This window comes from Colossoma macropomum, unplaced genomic scaffold, assembly GCF_904425465.1.
Source record: "Colossoma macropomum unplaced genomic scaffold, Colossoma_macropomum, whole genome shotgun sequence".
Lineage (NCBI taxonomy): Eukaryota > Metazoa > Chordata > Actinopteri > Characiformes > Serrasalmidae > Colossoma > Colossoma macropomum.
In genome coordinates, this window is record NW_023494792.1 from 44099928 (window position 1) to 44106870 (window position 6943).

A 6943-nucleotide genomic window follows, 5' to 3' on the forward strand; every position below is an offset into this window, starting at 1 on the left:
AACGATGCAGCAAAAGAATGTAGCTGCTGCGTCTTTTAAGGTGGGACAGAATATTCTAAAAAAGCAGTTGTAGACAAAAGACAGACATTTGAAGCTTCTTAAAGACATTCCAGGTTTTACTTGAAGCTTTATGACTGACATATTAGCATCTGATTTACCTTGTAGCACAGTGACTCAGTACTGAGATCCTCTTCCAGAGGGCTTAGAGTGTTTTTTCTCATGAAGTTGGTCCCACCCATTGGAAATCATTTGGATTAATTGGAAACGACTGATTGATTCCTCCAACACATGTAATTATGCTGATGATTGAGAAAAACAATTTCTGATTGGCCAGTTTTCCGCTCAGTGTTTCAAGTATTTAACCCTTTTGTTTTCAACCTATACTTGACTATGAAACAAGAGTAGTACTGCAGAGATTAAATACATGATTCTGATAAATAAAAATGAACTACAAATTACAGATGTGCATTTTTTAGTTCCCAGAAATCATCAGACCAGGGGTTGGCAACATGCCAAGCCACGAGTCTTTTACTGCCCTGTTGCAGCTCCACAGCGGAATTAGATTCTTAAGTAAAAATAAATTAATCCTTCTTTGGAGTAAAATAAAGCTCTGCTTTAACAATTAATGGTCTGAGACATTCAAGTTAATATAACTGGTAATTCACCAACCTTTAACCCTGATGCTTGGCGCGCAGACTGCTGGTCACACAGCAATACAGACAGCAATCTCGCCTATAGTAGCTAACGAAACAGCAAAGAGAAAGATTTAAGATGAACATCGCTAATTTGGAGAGAATGGGTTTATTTGCGTTTATAAGCGCTCGACTGGTATCTTGATACATTTAATCTGCAACGAGAAACTTTTAAACACTAAGTCACGAAGCTGAAGTCAGTTTCTCTTTCGCCAGCTTCATTTTGAATTCTCCCGTTCCACCTTAAACGGTGCAGCAGTTCTGGTACCACAGGCACCATTTAAGGTGGAACGGGAAAATTCGAAGAAGAAGCTGCGAACGAGAAGCGACTTCAGCCTCATAAAAAATCAAAAGTTGAGAGACATTTTACAAGAAACTACTCCGCTTTTGTGGAAAAGTATCCTGCGAGAAAAGCGGCTAAGCTGAGCTAAAGCTTAAAGCAGAGCAAAGTAAATCTGCGTTTTCGTTTATTTTATATTTTTAGCCTTTACTAGTACATTAGCGCATACTGAGACATATTTACAGCCAAGATGGTAAAATGGACATTAAATGTTGTGGCTCCCAAGGTGGTTTGATTTTTGTTAAAGGACAAAATGGCTCTTCTTAACATTTGGGTTGCTGACCCCTGCTTTAGACCTTCTCTGATGGCCTGGAGGGCCCTGAGGGTTCCACTCTTTGTGTATGTATTTAACTGGGTGAGACACTGTTTATCTAATACATCACAGATAAGAACAACAAAAATGGATAAACTGCTGTTCTTGCTAAATTTAATGGTAAAAGTGTACCATACAGGTATCAGTGAATGTATACAGTGTGGAGGCTGTGAATATAAGGTTTCCTGTGTGTAGCAGTTGACACCTGTCTAATTACATGTCTAATTTTGGAAACAAATAACTGACAATGCTAAATAATGAAGGGGAGTTGGTAGAGCCAGCTGAGCCAACTGATCTGACTCACTTTAAAAAGCCTGAATGTTCACCAAAGCTGCATCTATTTCTCCTACCCACCTCAATTCCTACACAGAGCCTAAAGGCCACTGCAGTTGCATACTACCGCCGTTAGAGGGCAACCAGACCTTTGTGATCTTGCAGCTCTGCTTGAATTGCATATTTATTACCAGGACTAAACACTGTTCCTTCTGTAATATGCATCTTAATCACTAATTCAACCAATACTATGTATTTATCTGTAATAAAATAAAAATAGTACATACATTATCTGCTACCTATGCTGAAACTACCCTCCCACACACACACACAAATCTTCATATGGTAACAAGTACATTAATTACTTTTATTCAAACTAAATAAATACTTTGAATGAACAATTTCATTTAAATTCATTTTTGAGCTGAATAAAACTAATTAAATTGCTTGTTACCACATGAAGTATTTTTTATCTTAAACAGCCTATAATTACTGCTTGATTGCTGAATTGCACTACTGACTCTTTTGTATGTTTTCAGTATGCGTTGATGTGTTTTATGTAGGTTATTCTGCATATTTCTGTAGTCCATTGTACCAAATTGGTTGCAAGTCAGAGTTAAAAACATATTTCAGACTTTTAACCCTCTTATTACATTGTAAAAAATGGCTCATCAATTCAACCTAAAAAAGTTACTCCATGTGGTAACATGTAAAATTAACTAGTTTTATTCAACCTTAATAAAGTCTTTGAATTAAGGATTCTTTCAATCAACGTAATTTTTGAGTTGAATGAAACTAGTTTAATTGCTTGCTACCACATGAAAGAAATTTTTAGGCTGATCTGACGAGCCATTAATCTAACATAACTATACCTGTAGTAATGCAAGAACCACTGATGATTCACATGACTTGGGGGCAGTGGCAAAACATGATTTCTATGAGAACTTTGAAATTTCCAATAGTTTAAAATTACAGTTTTAAATGGCCCTAAGCTCTGATCATGTTTATTTTATTTAAAAAATGATTAAACATTCTATTTTGTCACTAACAAAACAATCATTAACCAGGTGACAGTAGTGACTGTTTTAATAGTGACAGTTTGTGACATGATAAATATATATTTAAGACAGACGCACAGTCTAAGCCGCTTATCCTCCTGGGTCACCGGGGTGCTGGAGCCTATCCTAGCCGTCATTGGGAGGAAGGCAGAAAACCCCCTGGCCAGGTTGCCAGTCCATCCCAGGGCAGACACACAGACATATACACCTAGGAACAATTTAGTCTCTTCAATTCACCTAACTGCATATCTGTGTGTGAGGAAACAGACCCAGACAGAACAAGCAAACACGACACAGAAAGGATTCTGGTCGCCCAGCTGGGGAATCTAACCCAAGCCCTTCATGCTGTGAGGCGACAGCACTACCCGTTGCATCACCATGCTGCCCTAACATAATGCTTGTAAATATCTAAGATCTGAATATTTTATTTAATTATGTATTTACTTACTTAATTGCTTACTTACTGTGGGATTGCATTTTGAACTAATTCTGTAGAATAGGTCATATCAAGCCAAAAGCAAATTTTCATTAAGGCCAATAAGGTTAATCTAATCTAATTAAACATTATGCAAACTAATCTTTATCTTATTCTCCATCACATTCTTGCCTTTGGGTTGCCAAGGTGGCCACTAGAGGTCCCTGTCTCTCCATTAACAACAGATGGTGTCTGTGGCTGGCATTCATTGTTCACATCTGGTCTTAGTGTCAGTTGATTGCCGTTGTCAGATACATCCTGTCCGTTACTATTCATGGTTCCTTGCACTGATAAACCATATTCCCCAAAGTACCTGCTCTAGCAATTTGTGTTAAATTAGATCAGTTCTGAGTTACTTAGCAAGCTTTTCTTTATTAAAGTAAAACTTGCACTCTCTAATACAAAACAAACAAAATACTACTGCAGCTTGTCCAAAGGATGTATAATGGCATAGACTTTCTTTAGTCTTTCAAACCCAACCAGTATTCAAAACCCTGTTTAAGCTGCTTACATTTAAGTGCAGTCTCCATCTGTTGGAGCCAGGGGTCCTAAATGAAGGGGTTGAGACTGAAGGGTCAATTTTAGGGCACTCTGTGTTTGTGTCTGTGGAGTGTAATTGTGGGTGTTTAAGGATAGACAGATATTAGTTCTTACATCCAGTGTCTGGCTTTGTCTCACATCACCTCCTTGTTGTATGTAGTAAACTAACCGAAGATTCAGCTTTTGTAGGCTGTCACCATGTAGAAATTAAACTAGGTCAACTGAACATTAACTTTACTGCTGCATTTGGTTCCTAACCATAGGATAAATAGTCAGTAGTAGGTGCATGCTATTAACATTAGCCTACTTAATGCACCGTCTCTGTCCATCACTCTCCAACAAATACCTTCATTGTCCAACAACCCTCATTCTCTAAAAAAACACTATCGTTCTCCCACAAACATCATTCTCCAACCTTTACCATTATTCCATCAAACACCACCATTATTTACCAAACATCATTATTTTCCATCAAACAACATAATTCTCCAACAAACACCATCATTCTCTGCCTCTTTCTCATTCTCACACAGCTCTTATTAGTTAGCATCTAACTTATATAGAACCATTGTTCTATACCAGAAACCATCATTCATCAAACACCATAATTCTATAATAAGCAGCAACATTCTCAAACCAAACACCATTTTTTTCCACCAAACATCATCGTTCTCCATTAAACATCATTATTCTCAGTCACACCCCATAATTCACTCCATTGAGCACAACTATTCTCCAACAAACACTATCATTCTCCAACAAACATCATCATTCTCCAACAAACACCATCTCCAACAAAGACCTTCATTCTCCAACAAACACCTTCATTGCCCATTAAACACCATCATTCTTCAACAAACACCACTAGGGGCATCCTTGAAGAACCATCTTTTTTAAGGGTGTAGCATTGTGCTGAACTGTAAAAATATAAACCAAATGCTCATTTGAAGCTGCTCTAGAGATTTCCTTCAGTTTGTTAATTATGCTCAGTTACGCTCATACTAAACATATGAGTAAGGCACCCAGGTTGCTGCTATGGAAGCGTGTGAATACAATGAATTGTTTATTGATTTAATTTTATGTAGCTTTGAAACATGAAGAAATGCTACAGGGACCTCTGTAGAATTCCTTTAAGAATCCAAAAACAAGTTGAGACAATTGCTATTGGTTACTATGGGGTCCACAAATACACTGAAAACAGTAATTAGTTTTTAGTTTAAATATTTCTACAAAATGCAGAACCAGCTAAGAATTTTAGTTACACAATAGAAAGAAAAATTGCCATTGCAATAGGCAACTGAATCTCTAAACTGAATATGTACGATATTCCTGTTTTGTACTATTTTTTTTGTTTGTTTGTTTGTTTTAATATTGATATATAATGCATGAGATATCAATATGGTAGGTGTAACTGTAGGTGTGTTTTATTTGCCCAGTTTTATGATTGAATTGCTGTGTGTGAGCTGTGGCCTCCTGACAGTGGTATCTTGTCAGACCCAACTTGCTCCCCTGTGTTGGTGTAATATATTTTATTTGCGTGGAAATGATGTGCACATTTGAATGTGGTGAATGTAACGCAGTTTGACTTTAGAGCATGCTAGAACACTCAATAGGGTCATATCCTTAAAGGGGAATACTAACGGTTTTTGAAAATTTTCAGTCATTCTGACTGGTTTGATGTAAAATGGTTCACTGTAGAAAAACTTACCAACTCAGATTTCTTTACAATAGTGCTGATAGAAAGCATGGATCACCATGTCTACAACACAAGTTTAGCCATATTATTTACTATCCAAAAAACTAGTAAGCATATGCATGTTTTGTATGTAATGTTGTTAATAGTAAAATAGTAACTAATCTAAAAAAATACATGTTTTGGGCCAAAGCTTTCTCAAAGCTATGATAAAACGATGTCTTAGACATCAGGCAGTGTAATCATAACCATTTCATGTTATAACTTTCTTTAAGGGAGCGTTTAGAGGCATTCAAGTCAAGTCAAAGTTTTTTTATACAGCACTTTTTACAACAGTTGTTGTCACAAAGCAACTTTACAGAAAAATCCAGGTCCAAGCCCCAAATGAGCAAGCCAAGGGTGACAGTGGCAAGGAAAAACTCCCTAAGAGTAAAAGGAAGAAACCTTAAGAGGAACCTAGACTCAAAGGGGGAACCTATCTTCCTCTGCTCGACAATGGATAGCAAACGTTAGAATAAACTATTAAAATACAGAAACGGGGAAAACAGGAGAAGCAATGGTTATAATTAAATAATTTGAGTCTGTGCAGCAGCAGCATTATCAGAAAGGTCAGTTGATGCAGGTGAGGTTTGCACGGCGTTGTACTGCGAGAAGCTCCATGATGGTCACACCGGTCAAGAAGGCTGGCGAGCAGTGGGCACCCAATCAAGGCAGAAGAAGTAACAACATCAGACCACACAGGATGGGTAGTTGTTCAGTGCAGCAGAGACTCCGGCAGGTGTAGTTACTACAGCCTAACTAAGAGGGAGAGCCAGAACGGTAACAGAGACATGAGGGCTCCCTGAGATGTCAGCGCCCCTCCACTCCACCGTCAACAAACTTGAGTGAACGCGTGAGAGCAGTGGGACGACGGCACCAACACTCCCAGTTTACCATAATACTCTATGACCATGAACCCCCAGATCTGCACCTTTTATCTAACAGGGAAAACTAATTACCAAAGGCTTGACTAAACAAGTGGGTTTTTAGCCTAGACTTAAAGACTGAGGCTGTGTCTGAATCTTGAACACTGACCGGAAGATTATTCCAGAGCTGGGGGGCTTTGTATCAGAAGGCTCGACCCCCTGATGTAACTTTATTGATTTTAGGTATCAGCACCTCGTGTTCTAAGTAGGCGTGATGGTTCTTAGTATGAGAGAAGTTCACTCAGGTACTGAGGGGCGAGGCCGTTTAGAGCTTTATACGTCAGTAAAAGAATTTTGTAATCAATGTGTAATTTAACTGGCAACCAGTGTAGGTTTGATAAAACTGGGCTGATATGGTCAAACTTTCTGGTTCTTAAACTCTTCAGACGTCTGCTTCCTATGGAGCCCCTAAAGTGCCTTTTTTAGGAAACGAAATTGCGTTTCCATGCAAAATCCACTGCATTTGCGAGGGACCGCAAAATTATTGCCAGTGGTCGCAATATCATTCCTTTTTTTAACCACGGCCCCTAAGAGCTTCTGACTCGGTAAGTTTCTCTAGAACGAACCATCTCACATCAGACCATTCCGAATGAC